We start from the raw sequence: 18,083 nt of genomic DNA, 5'->3' as shown, positions 1-18,083 counted from the left end.
GATTCTTTTTTGGCCATTTTTGGACTATGTTGAAATGTGGGTTTGGGGCCGGAGCGACAAATTCCTTTTTACTGTGTGCTTCTGCAAGGTTTCAAGGCAAGGTTGCAAAATGCATTGCAAATTGTAATGCAAAACCTTTGTGTGCATTCTGTGAGTACAGCTTGCCCCAGCCATAGGGAATAATGGGGAAACTCAAAACACCCCCTTGTTCCCCATGGGTAGCTCCTAGGAACACCAAAGTGGGTTGTGTGGTAGGGCATGATAGGCTCTACCTACCACCTAACTCACAAAAGAAATGGGCAAGCGGGCAATTTTTAACAAATGTTAAACTTTTTCCCCAAACCCCCTTCGATCCTCAACATAAAATACAAAATACAAAATTGTCGCACTTCAATTAAATTATGCTGAATGTCCTCCTGGCATATCCCTAAGTGTTAGAAGGGGTGTTGGACAGTGGTTACTTCTTTCTTATGGAGGGAGAACCCAGTTCCCCAGATACATTGGGAAATGATACTGGCTAAACATGGAGAATTGTCCTTTATTAATTGAGGTTGTTCTCACAGCAGCCTAAACCAGGCTAGGGATACCCAGTCTTGGTCAGGTTGTGCGTGAAAACCACATGGATCAGGTCCAATCCGGTGGGCCATTGCCACCTAGCCCTGCTTTTTAGCCTGGCTGTTATCCAAGATTACCGGAGCAAGCACTCCCTTAACCCTGGCTAATGTGTTCGCTGGGGCTATGTTTAACTCCACAGAGATGGCTGCTTAGAGTGCCCGTCTCTTGAGGGAATCCCCCAATGCATTGTGTGTGTGTGTGTCACATGATCCATGCTCCCAGCAACAAAACAGTACTTGTCTGGTGGGAAGATAAGTTTTGCCAGCCTTCTCCCCTGCCTGGTCATGTGAACAACCTCATTCATTCATTCTTTCATTTAATATATTTGCATACCACCTAGTACAAAAGTCTCAAGGCGGTTTAGAAACAAAATGTCAAAATGCCCCATTGAAAAGGATCTTGGGCTCGTGGCAGTGCCCCTGTAGTACTTGAAAGTACTACAGGGGCACAAGTACTGTTGTATCCTCACAAGGGTTTTCTTCTTACCCTTTTCCTGGCTGCAAAGATTGTCTGGATGTGTAAACAGAGGCCATCAGAGACCCACCCTGTCAAGGTAATGACTAGGGAACGAAAGAGAGGTAACAGTTAATGCATTTACTGATGTATCAACTGAGAGAGGTCAAAGATCCATCTAGACCAGACTCATTCCTTGCCACTTGGTTTTCATTCCTGTGTTACACTGATATGCCAGAAGACAAGAAAAATACTCCACAACAGTACTGCTGTATTTCCCTTTATTGACATTGCTTGTGATTCCTCTGTATGGAGTTAAATATTTGTTTCTGACATTTTCATGGTTCTTCGGCCAACAGTCTTCATATGAATTCATTGGAGGTTTGGCCAATGAATACCTCTATTCACTTGCTTGTTGGATGGGCTTTGCTTTGGGTTCCAAAATGTCTCAGGCAGCTACTGCAGTTTTTACATAGAAGGAAACTGCATCCCACAAGGGTTTGTTTTCATATGTTTATTTTTCATATGTTTTCATATGTTTTTGGCAGCTTGGATGCAGTTCATTCTGCTTCTCTCTTTAGGATTCCTTCTTTTTTGGAACAAAGATGATGGAGAAGTATGCAGCCAGTACAAGATATACAACTGTGTAGGCCAGTGCATACAATCTCCTTGATCACTGCAATCTTTATTTTTCTTATACAGATCATGGTAGCTTCCTACTCTTGGTGAAGAGTTTAACTTGTTCAACTCAAGCAGAACCTGCATTTTTTTCACATCACCACAAACCACTTCCAGCTGTGGTATTCCAAATTACAGGTTCTGTCTCTGACAAATGAGTGGGATGACCCATTCCCTGTGATCAAGAATTGTCATCTTCTGCCAATGTGTATTATGGGCAGAAGAAGAAAAGTAGCATTGCCATCAACATTTCATCTAAATTGAAATTAGAGGTAAATTAGAAAGTCCCTGCTTTGGCAAGACATGTGAGAAGATTTGAAACAAACAAAAAACATATCAATAAGACTTGAAACATTTCGGAATGGTTCCATACATTCCTAAAGAACCACCACATTTCTCCTGAATCTAAACTCTAGGCATAGTTTGAGGTTTCTGCCTGGGCAAAACATCTGAGGAATTTTAAGGGATACTGAAATTGGATTGATGATTGATTAAGTGCCATCAAGTCGGTGTCGACTCTAAGCGACCACATAGATAGATTCTCTCCAGGATGATCTGTCTTCAGTTTGGCCTTTAAGGTCTCTCAGTGGTGCATTCATTGCTGTCATAATCGAGTACATCCATCTTGCTGCTGGTCATCCTCTTCTTCTCTTTACTTCCACTTTCCCCGGCAATTATGGACTTCTCAAGGGAGCTGGGTTTTTGCCTAATGAGTCTGAAGTATGATAGTTTGAGCCTGGTCATTTGTGTCTCGGGTGAAAATTCTGGATTGATTAGTTCTGTGATCCATTTGTTTGTTTTCCTGCCTGTCCATGGTATCCTCAAAAGTCTTCTCCAACACCAAAGTTCAAAAACTCTGAAATTGGATTATATTTCATTAATCTGTTCCTACACCGGAAGGAATAGGTACACAGTCTGGGGGTGCTTCTGGATTCTAACCTCTCCCTGGTATCCCAGGTTGAGGTGGTGGCCAAAGGTGCTTTTTATCATTTTCAGCTGATACACCAGCTGCGTCCATTTCTTGAGATGAACAACCTCAAAACGGTGGTACATATACTGGTAACTAGGCTGGATTACTTCAAATCGCTCTATGTGGGGCTGCCTTTGTACATAGTCTGGAAACTTCAGTTGCTCCAGAATGCAGCAGCCAGGTTGGTCTCTGGGTCACCTAGGAGAGACTGTATTACTTCTGTGTTGAAAGAACTACACTGGCCACTGATACATTTCTGGGCAAAATACAAGGTGCTGGTTATCACCTATAAAGCCCTAAACAGTTTAGGCCCTGGGTATTAAAGAGAACATCTTCTTCACCATGAGTCCCACCACCTGTTAAGATCATCTGGAGAGGTTTGGGTGTGGTTGCCACCAACTCGTCTGGCGGCTACTCAGGAAGGGGCCTTCTCTGTTGCTGCCCCTGGACTTTGGAATGCGCTCCCTGTTGAAATAAGAGCCTCCCCATCTCTAGCAACTTTTTAAAAGGCACTAAAGACATATTTATTCACCCAGGCTATTAATTAGATTTATAGTTTAAATATTTTTAATGTTGGGTTTTAAATGATTTCAATGATTTCAATTGTTTAATTGATTTAATGTTTTAAATGATTTTAATTGTAAACCACCCAGAGACACAAGTTTTGAGCAATATAGAAATATGTTAAACAAACAAACAAACAAACAAACAAATAAGATAATCATAATGATGTGATTGGTGTTGTTTCTCAAGGTAATATTGAATGCTTTCACACACATGGGGCCATTCACACAACCAGGTGGTTGGGAGAGCAGGAAGGTGGGGAGAAGGCTGCACAAATCTTTTCTTTCCCCGCAGATGAGCCATGGGATGTTGCTAGGAGCATGAACTGCACTCCCAGACAATCCACTGCTGTGCGGAGCTCAGATTTGAATCAATTTTCACGTTCCTATAACCCAAGCTGGGGACGTGAGAATAGCCTCATAGATTTGAGAATCATATTTTAAGCACATTAACATGCTGTAATTTCACATGTTTAGGGATGATTTTGCTTTTCCCATGCTATTCTTTTCTGTCTCTGGTCACAGAAAGCAAAGATAAAGTCTCGGTCTAGATAAAAGGCAAGGCTGCTTTGTGAGTTATGGGTGAATGGAGCAATGATCCCAAGTCTAGCTTAAAAGGAGATCCAAGCCAGTTTTGGCTTAGGTATACTAGATTGTAAAGCTGAATTGTAATAATAATATCATAGCACAACATATGTCCCAAGACATGCAGTGTTCTAATAACTGATCAGCATAATTTAAGTCAGCTGAAATTAATAAAGAACCATCTGAAATTACCTGTGGCCTAATAAAAACTTTCTGACTTGGCAGACAGAGCACACTTTCCACTCTTTAGCAGAGGATTTTGCAATGTTTAGATGTAGCTGAATGATTCTGTATCTCAACAAGTCAAGAAGATTTTTTAAAAACGCAGCAGTTAAAATTTAAAGGAACTTGAATGAGTCAAGGTTAAATATTGGGGAAATATCATGTTTATCAAAATTAAATTATAGGCACCCAAGAGGATGCAATCACACATTGTTTGTAATGGCATGACTGCCAGTTATGTGAAAGTAGTATTTTTAGCCTGCTTTTCTTAAGGAAAGTAAGCTTATGAGTTCACCCGGCATTCTGTGTGTGTGTCTGTGTCTGTGTCTGTTGTGTGCTTATCAACTTTGCAGTGCCTGGACCAATATAAACCAAATTGGGTACTATTGTAGGGAAACACAGGGATACCTCAATGGTGTAGTTTGTTTCATGTCATCCACCCCGATTCAAGATGGTGGACACATAAACATTTGAAGCACAAGTGGGCTAACTTGTGAACCACCTAAGTGATTTGAACCAAATTTGCTACAGCTGAAGAGACACATAGGTCGTAGTTTTATGCCATCCACTCCAATTCAAGATGGCAGATACATGAACATTTGAAACAAAACTTGTGGACCGTCTCAATGGCATAGTTTGTGATGATGTCATCCACCCCAATTAAAAATGGTGGATGAGTGAATGTTTGAGGTGCAGATTGAAATGGATTTGGACCAAATTTGGTACAGTTGTAGGGACACATAGGGACACCTCAAGGCCATAGTTTGTTATAATGTCATCCACCCCAATTCAACATGCAGACACATGAACATTTGGGGTGCAATTGGGCTAACTTGTGGACAGCCTAACCAATTTCAAGATGGCAGATGCATGAATGGTTGAGGAAACAAGTGGGCTAACTTGTGGACTGTCTAACTGATTTGAATTAAATTTGGTACAATTGTAGTGAGTGACACATAGAGACACCTTGCAGCTTAGTTTGTGATGATGTCATCCTCCCCAATGCAAGATCGTAGATGTGTGAATGTTTAACACTGAAGTGTGCAAACCTGTGAGGATGGTAATTATCAATTAAGATTAAAGTAAAAGGAAAGCAGGCAGATTAGTTCTTTCCAGAATAACTTGTTTCATCATTCATGTAACATTCACATTATAGGGGGAAAAACACAGGGAGAATCATTATCTTGGAATATATCATTCCAAAAGGTCACAAAAATCTTTATCCAATATTTTTATTCAATTTTTCATGTTGAAAGCCTCTCAAAACATCAGTTTAGCCATTAAAGCAAATTCCCAAATATTTTAAAATCACTTCAGTGGATTTGGTGCTTCCAAACTCTTGCAATACAAATGTTCATGACTGTCAACAGATTTAGCACCAATTAAAGATTAAACTGATCAACGCTTATAAGATTCACATTTTTATGATATTGCATTGGTGGTGCGGTCTTCATACTAACAATTTACATCTCTGTGAGATGCCCTGAGTTCATTGCCAGACAATCCCATATTTTGAAAAGTTCAAAGGAGCCTACATGTGGTTTCCAGGTGATCTTCCATCCAGGCAACTTATAGGGCCAGACCTACTTAGCTTGAGCAGCAACTCTGTGCCAGGTGCCCTCAGATCATTCTTCTTTTTTCTTCAGATCATTCAAATGCATGGAACAGGTAGGATGTAAATAGGAAGTGTACTTCTGTATAGTTCAGAACGAAAGAAAAGAAAAGACTATGCAAGCCCCAATGGATTCACACAGCTTCTTGATCATTCACAAGCTAACTGGGACACAACACATATCCCTTGCTCCACAGTTCAAACACAAAACCAACTTGGACATATGGAAGCTATTCCCATGACCAGGAGAGCTCGGGCTAAGTGAGCCTAGACCGATTTCTCCTGGTCATCTGCTGCCACGGAAGCCACGTGGCTCCTGGCAGCAAACTACCAAAATTACCCCTTTCCTTAAACTAGGTTAGCAGGGTGAGCGCTAACCCCGTTTAATTGATCATGTGCTGCTGCAGTGTGGCTCTGTGCCATGGCAACACATGAGGAGACCCCCGTTGGGAGGCTAAAACAAGCCTCCCGGCCCCGGGGGTCTCTCCAGAATGCTCTGCATGCTTCCACAGGGCATCCTGGAACTTCCAGGGGCCGGCTGGTCCCCAATCCCCACAGCCCCTGCTGGGTCCATGATGGAGCTGGCAATTGTGTGAGTGGCCGATTGACCTCCCAGGGATGGCTCCCTGCCCATGCTCCCTAAACCTGCTCTCCCTGCACTAACACTAATGGGGTTACCAATCGTATGAAGTGCCTTATAATTAGGGTTGTGCATTTTGTTTTGTTTTGTTTTGTTTTTCTGTTTTGTTTTTGGCCCAAATCTGAAACACCCCAATTTTGTTCTTTGTTCAAAATTGCAAAATCGAATCTGAAACATTTTGGATTTTAAAAAATGGCCCCAGGGCAAAACTAGTGGGTGGGGTTGGCAGTGCTCAATGGGTGGAAGCTACCAACCAAATTTCAAAGGAATTGGGCAGAGGGCTGATTTTTAGAGATTTAATGGCGTTTACGTTGTTTAAGGTTCTTCCCCATAGGGAATTATAGAGGTTTCAGCAGCCCCATAAGTGCACTTTGGGGGCACCAGGGTGGCCCAGAGCGAGTGGTGGTGTAGAGCACATAGGGTGCCAACCACCCCCATGGGTGGCTAACCCATGGGGTACTGTTGTTTCTGAGGTGTTTTGAGTGTAGATTCTCTGGTAGCATATGAGAATGGATTCATGGCTTGTCATTGAAAATCTCATATGCTACCAGAGAATCTACACGCAAAACACCTCAGAAACAACAAAACCCAGCAGGCCATGGGTTAGCACCCATGGGGGTGGTTGGCAACCTATGTGCACTACACCACCACTCGCTCTGTGCCACCCCAGTGCCCCCCCCAGGTGGAGTTATGGGGCTGTTTAAACCTCCTTTATTCCCTTTGGGGGAAAATCTTAAAGACGCGTAAACCTCAAAATTCCTAGGGACTCAGCCCTTTGCCCTATTTGGAATCTGGGTGCAACACTCCGTGGGGCACTGCCACCCAACCTAGTGTTTTGCCCCTGAAGCCCCACATAAACAAGTTGAAAGAGTGAAGAGAATGATGAACAACAACAACACAATTTTTTGGCATAGTTATTTGGGAATTTTGCAGCGTGTGGGAGCCTGTCCCTGTGGCACTAACACAGCAGCACAACCCATTTGTGGATTCAAGCAATCTTTCAATAAAAACGCTCCCGCCCCATGGAACAGTGACCACAGGTCACTTGAGATAGCAAGATAACCAATGACCTGCCTTGGTACTATGGAACAGCTTCAAATGTTCATTTAACTGAAGTGGAGTGAGCAGTAGCCCAAGCAAATCAGCCTAGTATTCAGAATTGTTGAGATTTATCGTCACTGCATTTAAGAAAGTGCAAAACCATGGATCATGATTACAAGAAAGAGAGAAGCAACTAAGATTCCTGGGGATGTCAATAGATTGACAGGGGTATCCCCCCCCCCACTCCTTTTGTCTCATGTAGTCCCATGTGGATGACCTGTCCCTGCAATGGCAAAAGTTGTGAACCACTGGCTTAGACGTCATGTCCCACCAAATTACATTGTGGCCTAAATTACATTAGACTGCTCAACTTGGGCAACAAAACTTAGATACCACTATAACTCATAAACATCAGAAGAAAAACAAAATAGCTCTTCAAAAGACCCCTGAACAAGTCAAGGGATTCTTTCTAAACCTTTGGAAAGAAAAACCTGTGTAATTTCAGAACTCTCTTAACCAGCTTTTGGAAAAGCTTCTCCATGCAACTTATACCATGGCTTTTAGCAAGAGCTTTGGAATTGCATTGAGCTCCCAAAGATATTTGGGTATTTCTGTCTCAAAATGCTGTCTTCCAAATCCCTTTGCAAGGTCCTTCCTTCTCTGGGCTTGGGTCTGTTCAGCTCAGTTTGGGGGCAGAATCGGAACAGAAATAAAGAAGGTCCTTAATATATGGCTGTTCACGTTTGCATCAATTGCGTTGGACGTGGCCTGATATGGACCATGTTGGAGGGTGTTGAGGATAAGCCAATCCCGACGTTGGGAAGCCTACATTGAGTCAGAGTTCCCTAATGCCATCTGGGCATTTCTGACCCATTTTAGAGCTCCAGATGGTGGTGGTGGGGCACATTTTGTCACTGATTGGGGCTGGGCGGTGGGTGGGGAGTCTGTTACCATTTGCCCACCCGCCTGCGCACCCATGTATCTTTTATGTAAGATATTTCTTATTTTTTGTCTTTTATTTCACTTACCATTTGAAAAAGAGGGCAGAATATTACCTCAGTTTCACATAACTTCCCCTGAGATTCTCTGAGATTACATCACCTTTCTTCTGCATTCACTCTGAGAGTACAATTTCCAGGTTACTTAAAAAAATAATAATTTTTTTAAAAGGGAAGGTCCAATTCAATTTTAATTAAATATACAGATTCTGGTCATCCTTACCTAATTGTCGGCCAATTTTCAGAGTTCCCTAGGTAGCTATCCCAACACACCCACCCTCTATCTATTTTTTCGTTTCCTAATAGATTTCTATGGGGATTCTTGCTGATTAAAAAAATTAGCAGTTTTTTTCACCCCTACCTTTTGAAGGGTCCAAAAGGGCCCGGACCGGCATCTGGGATTCCTAATCCGACCTGATATTTGTTGTCATCCACCGCCATACTTACTATTAGTACAAATCTTCAACACAGTTCTCCATGCAGTTTACATAGATAAAATATTAAAGACGGCTCCCAAAGGGCTCGCAATCTAAAAAGGAAGAAGGTAGACCCCAGCAACAACCCCGGGAGGGGGACAGTTGCTCCCCCCAATCCGCTAAATAGAAAAGAATCACTGAACAGAATTGATTGATAGGCTCAGGACAGAGAAACAGAGATATGGCATGCATGTCTCACTCCTCAAGCATGTAACAACAACAATGATAATATCTATGAAGTAAAAAGAGCTCTGCTGGATGGAGTGCGCCATCCTTTTCTCCAACACTGTTTTCCAGATCTAAAATTCTGACCATGCTGCTGAAGTCTGCAACAATAAAAGTAAGACAACATGAAGGTAGAGACCTATCTTTCCCCCACCTGCTGTGAGGTGAATGCATGTCTTATCTGTCTGGTTTTATTTGGGGAGAGGCATCACCATCAGCATCCTAAAGAGAAGCAATTCATAGCGATTTGAACAAGCAAGCCGCATTGAAAAAGGATAGGTATCTGGAAACCTCTGGCGAAGCTGTCAACTAGGCATGAGCAATAGCTGGGGAAAATAATTCAAGTTAAAGCAAAACCACATATATCCAAGTCAATTGAAGTTAGGATGACTTCCACAGTGGCCAGTAGTCAAGGATCATGGGAATCATAGTCAAACATCTGCAGGAGGACCGGAGTTGTGCCACTCTGGACTATGGGATAGCCACAGTTGGAATACTTACTGCATATCGTTCTGGTCACTGGACTGCAAAAAACGGAATACTGTTGAGCTGCAATTGGTGAAGCAGAAGGAAACTGAAATGATCAAGGGGCTGATGCTGCCCTTACCAAAGTGCATGTGATGAATGTAACGTCTTTTCTATCCTTCTTCTTAGCTTCTCCCAAGCAATGTAAGAGAGTCACTGAGAAATGTCAGTACCGATTTTTTTTTTTAATGAATTGGCATTTGTTATGGAAGAAGCCCAGTACAGATGGGGCTTCATCCAACCAGTCAGGTGCAGTTACTCACCCCGTCCTCACCACTGGACTCCCGCCATCTTTGATGATCTGCCTTCCTCTCCTTAAGCAGTTGCATTAACCTCCGTTCACTCTGGTGTCAATTTCTCAGGTTGGGCGTTCTCACAATCAATGTCTGAAGAGTCTTGAATGCTAAAAAGCTAAACACCATGTTCAAAAGAGATAGAGCCTTCCAACAGAAGTCTTTTTGTGTCTGTACAAGATAGCATGATTTGTGCCTAGGCTGCAGGAACCTTTCCAGTTGACAAGACAATCAAACTTTTTTTTTAGTCAAGACAGTTCTCAAAACCTTTGCATTACACAACCGATTTAAACATTTGCATGTGAAATGATTATTTCCATTTTATCAACAGATAGAAAAATCATCAAAAAATGGAGCACAGCATTCACACTGCTCCTTACAACGATAAGCCGTATATAGACATCAGTCTACGGCAGGGCTGCACAACCCCAGTCCTCCCTCTGGTTTTGGACTACAACTCCAACCATCCCCAGTCCCATTACCCATAGTCAGGGATATTGGGAATCATAGTCAAACATCTGCAGGAGGTTCGGAGTTGTGCTGCCCTGGTCTATGGGGTAGCCACATTTGGAATACTTACTGCGTATCATTCCGGTCACCAGATTACAAAAAAAGGATTACTGTCGAACTGAAGAAGGTGTAGCAGAGGGAAACCAAAATAATCAAGGGGCTGATCCTGCTCCTCCCAAAGTGTGTGCTCCCACCGTAGAGTCTCTTCTAGACTCCTTCATAGCTTCTCCCAACCTCTGTAAGAGAGTCATTGAGAAATGTTAGACTACCTTACATTTATGTAATAATTCAGCATCTGTTATGGAAGAAGCCCAGTACAGATGGGGCTTCATCCAACCAGTCATGCGCAGTTACTCACCCCGTCCTCACCACTGGACTCCCGCCATCTTTGATGATCTGCCTTCCTCTCCTTAAGCAGCTGCATTAACCTCCGTTCACTCTGGTGTCAATTTCTCAGGCTGGGCGTTCTCACAATCAATGTCTGAAGAGTCTTGAATGCTAAAATGCTAAACATCATCTTCAAAACAGACACAACCTTACCAACAGATGTCAATGTGGGTGTTTTGGTTGGTTTGTTTTTTGCAAATAGCATGAATTGCACCTAGGTTGCAGGCACTTCTCTTGTTGACAAGACCATCACATTATTCCTTCAGTCAACTCAGTTCTCAAAACCCTTGCATGACACAACCAATTTAAACATTTGCATGTGGATTGTGAAATGATTCCTTCCATTTTATCAATAGACAGAAAAACATCAAAACCTTGAGCCCAACATTCAAAATCAATGATCTCCTTGCGTAAGGAATAAGGATCCGAATGGCCATGAGTGCATTAAAAAAGCAGTCATCTCTTCATGGGTCACTCAACACTTGGGATGCAGCACATATAAAGGACGCAACATGTTCCATTTGATTCAAACCTTATCAACAGCATGACTAAAATTGGGCCGGGGGTGGTGGTCAGTAATACGACCAATATGTCCAAATGTAAACACTACATTCCTGGCTGAAAAATATGTCCACAGGGCCCTTACAGAATTTAAAGACACCAATTGTCTTGCCCAGTTGAGCCATTGGAGATTCCAAGCCCATGGGACTCCATTCCAATGGCTTAAACCTGCCCAAACAGGGAATTTAAAAACAATGGTGTCCCGCCCAATTCAATCTAAGGAAATTTAAGAGAGTGTGTGCTCGGTCAAGCTGGGGGATGCAATTTAAAAATGGAGGCCCACACAGGCCCTGATCTTGCCCAATTCCATATACAATTTAAAAACCCTAGAGGTCTTGCCCAATCAGAATACCAATTTACAAGTCTAGCTGGGGGCTGCAATTTAAAAATCGAGGCCCACACAGGCCCTGATCTTGCCCAATTCCACATACAATTTAAAAACCCTAGAGGTCTTGCCCAATTCGATCAACATAGAATTTAAAAACCCTAGAGGTCTTGCCCAATCAGAATATAAATTTAGAAGTCCAGATCCACATTGTGGTCCGAAACCTGCCCAATCCAATCTGGGAATATCTCTTGTGCCATAACAGAGGCACCCAAAGATGTACGCCCTAGTGTTCAACATCTCCTGTTATCAATGAAAATGTGGTGCTCTAACTGTCAAAAAGAGAATATAAACCCAAGGTGGTATGGAAGCTTACTGGGGTATAACAGCAACAACAACAACAACAACAACAACAACAACAACAACATGAAGCTGACCTTGTTTCCAGTTGTAGCTGTTCCTCAGATGTACCTGTGAATTATACAGACATCGTGTTAGGCAATGTCCTCAGTACTTTTTCATTTCACCCACTGGCCAAAAGCTTAGGGCAATGTACATACATCTCATCCTTTGTTCCCCACTCATGATTTAACCTCACAACCGTCTCATAAGGTAGGATAAGCAGAGAGAGATTGGCTCAAGTTTCCCCCATGGACCATGGGCTAGGTGAGGATTGGAAATCATGTCCTGATCAGGTACTATCTCCTGGCACATCTGTTGGGTTGCTTTGAACGCTGGAGGGTCAGGGCAAGATGGCAACCCTGAGGGAGGAGCAAGACCAGTCATACTGTTGTCCCTGCTCAAACTGGGCCAGGTTTCTAATGCTTACTGTGGCTGGTCAAGGACTGCTTGAAAAGGGTTGGTGGGCGAGTCTGCTGTAGGTTTGGGGCTAGGAAGAGGAGGAGTCTTTCTTTACGGCTTGCTCTACCCCAATGCAGGGGCGTGTGCCGCAATTTCATGGTGCCTGGGGAAACTAGAGACTGGTATTTTGCTCTGAGCCTTCTGTGGTGTTCTGGTTTTTGTTAGCAGCCTGGAGCCCGTGGAGAAAGCCTGGGAGCATCTTTTAAACTGTCAGCTAAGGAGCATACACTTCTCCTTACAACGATAAGCCGTATATAGACATCGGTCTACGGCAGGGCTGCACAACTCCAGTCCTCCCTCTGGTTTTGGAATACAACTCCCATCATCCATCGCCCCATTACCCAAATCAAATTAAATTAAAAGTCAGAGATCATGGGAATCGTAGTCAAACATCTGCAGGAGGTTCGGAGTTGTGCTGCCCTGGTCTATGGGGTAGCCACATTTGGAATACTTACTGCGTATCATTCCGGTCACCAGATTACAAAAAAAGGATTACTGTCGAACTGAAGAAGGTGTAGCAGAGGGAAACCAAAATAATCAAGGGGCTGATCCTGCTCCTCCCAAAGTGTGTGCTCCCACCGTAGAGTCTCTTCTAGACTCCTTCATAGCTTCTCCCAACCTCTGTAAGAGAGTCATTGAGAAATGTTAGACTACCTTACATTTATGTAATAATTCAGCATCTGTTATGGAAGAAGCCCAGTACAGATGGGGCTTCATCCAACCAGTCATGCGCAGTTACTCACCCCGTCCTCACCACTGGACTCCCGCCATCTTTGATGATCTGCCTTCCTCTCCTTAAGCAGCTGCATTAACCTCCGTTCACTCTGGTGTCAATTTCTCAGGCTGGGCGTTCTCACAATCAATGTCTGAAGAGTCTTGAATGCTAAAATGCTAAACATCATCTTCAAAACAGACACAACCTTACCAACAGATGTCAATGTGGGTGTTTTGGTTGGTTTGTTTTTTGCAAATAGCATGAATTGCACCTAGGTTGCAGGCACTTCTCTTGTTGACAAGACCATCACATTATTCCTTCAGTCAACTCAGTTCTCAAAACCCTTGCATGACACAACCAATTTAAACATTTGCATGTGGATTGTGAAATGATTCCTTCCATTTTATCAATAGACAGAAAAACATCAAAACCTTGAGCCCAACATTCAAAATCAATGATCTCCTTGCGTAAGGAATAAGGATCCGAATGGCCATGAGTGCATTAAAAAAGCAGTCATCTCTTCATGGGTCACTCAACACTTGGGATGCAGCACATATAAAGGATGCAACGTGTTCCATTTGATTCAAACCTTATCAACAGCATGACTAAAATTGGGCCGGGGGTGGTGGTCAGTAATACGACCAATATGTCCAAATGTAAACACTACATCCCTGGCTGAAAAATATGTCCACAGGGCCCTTACAGAATTTAAAGACACCAATTGTCTTGCCCAGTTGAGCCATTGGAGATTCCAAGCCCATGGGACTCCAGTCCACTGGCTTAAACCTGCCCAAACAGGGAATTTAAAAACAATGGTGTCCCGCCCAATTCACTCTATGGAAATTTAAGAGAGTGTGTGCTCAATCAAGCTGGGGGATGCAATTTAAAAATCGAGGCCCACACAGGCCCTGATCTTGCCCAATTCCATATACAATTTAAAAACCCTAGAGGTCTTGCCCAATCAGAATACCAATTTACAAGTCTAGCTGGGGGCTGCAATTTAAAAATCGAGGCCCACACAGGCCCTGATCTTGCCCAATTCCACATACAATTTAAAAACCCTAGAGGTCTTGCCCAATTCGATCAACATAGAATTTAAAAACCCTAGAGGTCTTGCCCAATCAGAATATAAATTTAGAAGTCCAGATCCACATTGTGGTCCGAAACCTGCCCAATCCAATCTGGGAATATCTCTTGTGCCATAACAGAGGCACCCAAAGATGTACGCCCTAGTGTTCAACATCTCCTGTTATCAATGAAAATGTGGTGCTCTAACTGTCAAAAAGAGAATATAAACCCAAGGTGGTATGGAAGCTTACTGGGGTATAACAGCAACAACAACAACAACAACAACAACAACAACATGAAGCTGACCTTGTTTCCAGTTGTAGCTGTTCCTCAGATGTACCTGTGAATTATACAGACATCGTGTTAGGCAATGTCCTCAGTACTTTTTCATTTCACCCACTGGCCAAAAGCTTAGGGCAATGTACATACATCTCATCCTTTGTTCCCCACTCATGATTTAACCTCACAACCGTCTCATAAGGTAGGATAAGCAGAGAGAGATTGGCTCAAGTTTCCCCCATGGACCTTGGGCTAGGTGAGGATTGGAAATCATGTCCTGATCAGGTACTATCTCCTGGCACATCTGTTGGGTTGCTTTGAACGCTGGAGGGTCAGGGCAAGATGGCAACCCTGAGGGAGGAGCAAGACCAGTCATACTGTTGTCCCTGCTCAAACTGGGCCAGGTTTCTAATGCTTACTGTGGCTGGTCAAGGACTGCTTGAAAAGGGTTGGTGGGCGAGTCTGCTGTAGGTTTGGGGCTAGGAAGAGGAGGAGTCTTTCTTTACGGCTTGCTCTACCCCAATGCAGGGGCGTGTGCCGCAATTTCATGGTGCCTGGGGAAACTAGAGACTGGTATTTTGCTCTGAGCCTTCTGTGGTGTTCTGGTTTTTGTTAGCAGCCTGGAGCCCGTGGAGAAAGCCTGGGAGCATCTTTTAAACTGTCAGCTAAGGAGCATACACTTCTCCTTACAACGATAAGCCGTATATAGACATCGGTCTACGGCAGGGCTGCACAACTCCAGTCCTCCCTCTGGTTTTGGAATACAACTCCCATCATCTGTCGCCCCATTACCCAAATCAAATTAAATTAAAAGTCAGAGATCATGGGAATCGTAGTCAAACATCTGCAGGAGGTTCGGAGTTGTGCTGCCCTGGTCTATGGGGTAGCCACATTTGGAATACTTACTGCGTATCATTCCGGTCACCAGATTACAAAAAAAGGATTACTGTCGAACTGAAGAAGGTGTAGCAGAGGGAAACCAAAATAATCAAGGGGCTGATCCTGCTCCTCCCAAAGTGTGTGCTCCCACCGTAGAGTCTCTTCTAGACTCCTTCATAGCTTCTCCCAACCTCTGTAAGAGAGTCATTGAGAAATGTTAGACTACCTTACATTTATGTAATAATTCAGCATCTGTTATGGAAGAAGCCCAGTACAGATGGGGCTTCATCCAACCAGTCATGCGCAGTTACTCACCCCGTCCTCACCACTGGACTCCCGCCATCTTTGATGATCTGCCTTCCTCTCCTTAAGCAGCTGCATTAACCTCCGTTCACTCTGGTGTCAATTTCTCAGGCTGGGCGTTCTCACAATCAATGTCTGAAGAGTCTTGAATGCTAAAATGCTAAACATCATCTTCAAAACAGACACAACCTTACCAACAGATGTCAATGTGGGTGTTTTGGTTGGTTTGTTTTTTGCAAATAGCATGAATTGCACCTAGGTTGCAAGCACTTCTCTTGTTGACAAGACCATCACATTATTCCTTCAGTCAACTCAGTTCTCAAAACCCTTGCATGACACAACCAATTTAAACATTTGCATGTGGATTGTGAAATGATTCCTTCCATTTTATCAATAGACAGAAAAACATCAAAACCTTGAGCCCAACATTCAAAATCAATGATCTCCTTGCGTAAGGAATAAGGATCCGAATGGCCATGAGTGCATTAAAAAAGCAGTCATCTCTTCATGGGTCACTCAACACTTGGGATGCAGCACATATAAAGGACGCAACGTGTTCCATTTGATTCAAACCTTATCAACAGCATGACTAAAATTGGGCCGGGGGTGGTGGTCAGTAATACGACCAATATGTCCAAATGTAAACACTACATTCCTGGCTGAAAAATATGTCCACAGGGCCCTTACAGAATTTAAAGACACCAATTGTCTTGCCCAGTTGAGCCATTGGAAATTCCAAGCCCATGGGACTCCATTCCAATGGCTTAAACCTGCCCAAACAGGGAATTTAAAAACAATGGTGTCCCGCCCAATTCAATCTAAGGAAATTTAAGAGAGTGTGTGCTCGGTCAAGCTGGGGGATGCAATTTAAAAATGGAGGCCCACACAGGCCCTGATCTTGCCCAATTCCATATACAATTTAAAAACCCTAGAGGTCTTGCCCAATCAGAATACCAATTTACAAGTCTAGCTGGGGGCTGCAATTTAAAAATCGAGGCCCACACAGGCCCTGATCTTGCCCAATTCCACATAGAATTTAAAAACCCTAGAGGTCTTGCCCAATTCGATCAACATAGAATTTAAAAACCCTAGAGGTCTTGCCCAATCAGAATATAAATTTAGAAGTCCAGATCCACATTGTGGTCCGAAACCTGCCCAATCCAGTCTGTGAATATCTCTTGTGCCATAACAGAGGCACCCCAAGTTGTACGCCCTACTGTTCAACATATCCTGGTATCAAAGAAAGTGTGGTGCTTTAACTGTGAAAAGGAGAAAATAAACCCACACCCCATCAAAACCTTGAGACCTACATTGCAAATCAATGCTTTCCTTGAGTAAGGAATAAGGATCCGAGATCGCCATGAGTGCAGTCATCTCTTCATGGGTCACTCAACACTTGGGACGCAGCACATATAAAGGACGCAACGTGTTCCATTTGATTCAAACCTTATCAACAGCATGACTACAAGTGGGCTGGAGGTGGTGGTCAGTCGATCCAAATGTAAACACTACATCCCTGGCTGAAAAATATGTCCACAGGGCCCTTACAGAATTTAAAGACACCAATTGTCTTGCCCAGTTGAGCCATTGGAGATTCCAAGCCCATGGGACTCCAGTCCACTGGCTTAAACCTGCCCAAACAGGGAATTTAAAATCAATGGTGTCCCGCCCAATTCACTCTATGGAAATTTAAGAGAGTGTGTGCTCAGTCAAGCTGGGGGATGCAATTTAAAAGTCTTTTGGCATCAATGAAATTTTGGTTCTTTACTTATCCAAAATGGAATAAACCCAAGGCTGTATGGAAGTTTATGACGGAGGAGGAGGAGGAGGAGCAGCAGCAGCAGCAACAGCCACTTACCTTTTTTCCCCTCGCTGTAGCTATTCCCCAGATGTAACTGTGAATTATACAGACATCACGTTAGACATTTCCCCACAAAATGGGCAGCATATTTGCCCCTAATAAGCAATTATAGTCTTATCCCACCCTTTGGCCGAAATCTCAGGGCAATGAATGTACATGGATCTCTTCCTTTCCCCCCCACTCACCTTTTAGCCTCACATCCACCTTATAAGGTAGGGTAGTTAGAGAGTGATTGGCCCAAGTTTCCCCCAGGGAGCTTCAGGCTGTTTGAGGAGCTTCAGGCTGTTTTGTTCAGGACCAGATCCTCATCTGATCCTTATCTCCTGCCACTTTTCTTGGGTTGCTTTGAACGGCACAGGAGGACGACAGCTTGGTAACCCCCCAGGGAAGAGGAAGACCAGAAAGACAGTTATTCCTGCTCAAACAGGACCAGCATTC

The 18,083-nt window shown here is 43.4% G+C and overlaps 1 long non-coding RNA gene across 1 annotated transcript; it reads right to left on the bottom strand.

Moving 5' to 3' along the window:
• Window positions 1-7,006: 7,006 nt before the first annotated feature.
• On the bottom strand, window positions 7,007-18,014 carry LOC128325773 (uncharacterized). Its single transcript, XR_008307624.1, has 7 exons — window positions 17,831-18,014; window positions 15,797-17,679; window positions 15,509-15,674; window positions 13,284-14,663; window positions 12,996-13,161; window positions 10,765-12,150; window positions 7,007-10,642 (listed from the first exon to the last, which is right to left on the bottom strand). It is a non-coding gene; the product is annotated as an uncharacterized LOC128325773 (long non-coding RNA).
• Window positions 18,015-18,083: the final 69 nt, after the last annotated feature.

This window comes from Hemicordylus capensis, chromosome 5 (assembly GCF_027244095.1).
Source record: "Hemicordylus capensis ecotype Gifberg chromosome 5, rHemCap1.1.pri, whole genome shotgun sequence".
Lineage (NCBI taxonomy): Eukaryota > Metazoa > Chordata > Lepidosauria > Squamata > Cordylidae > Hemicordylus > Hemicordylus capensis.
The sequence above is the reverse complement of the archived record's forward strand: the minus strand, read 5'-3'. Positions and strand labels throughout refer to the sequence as shown.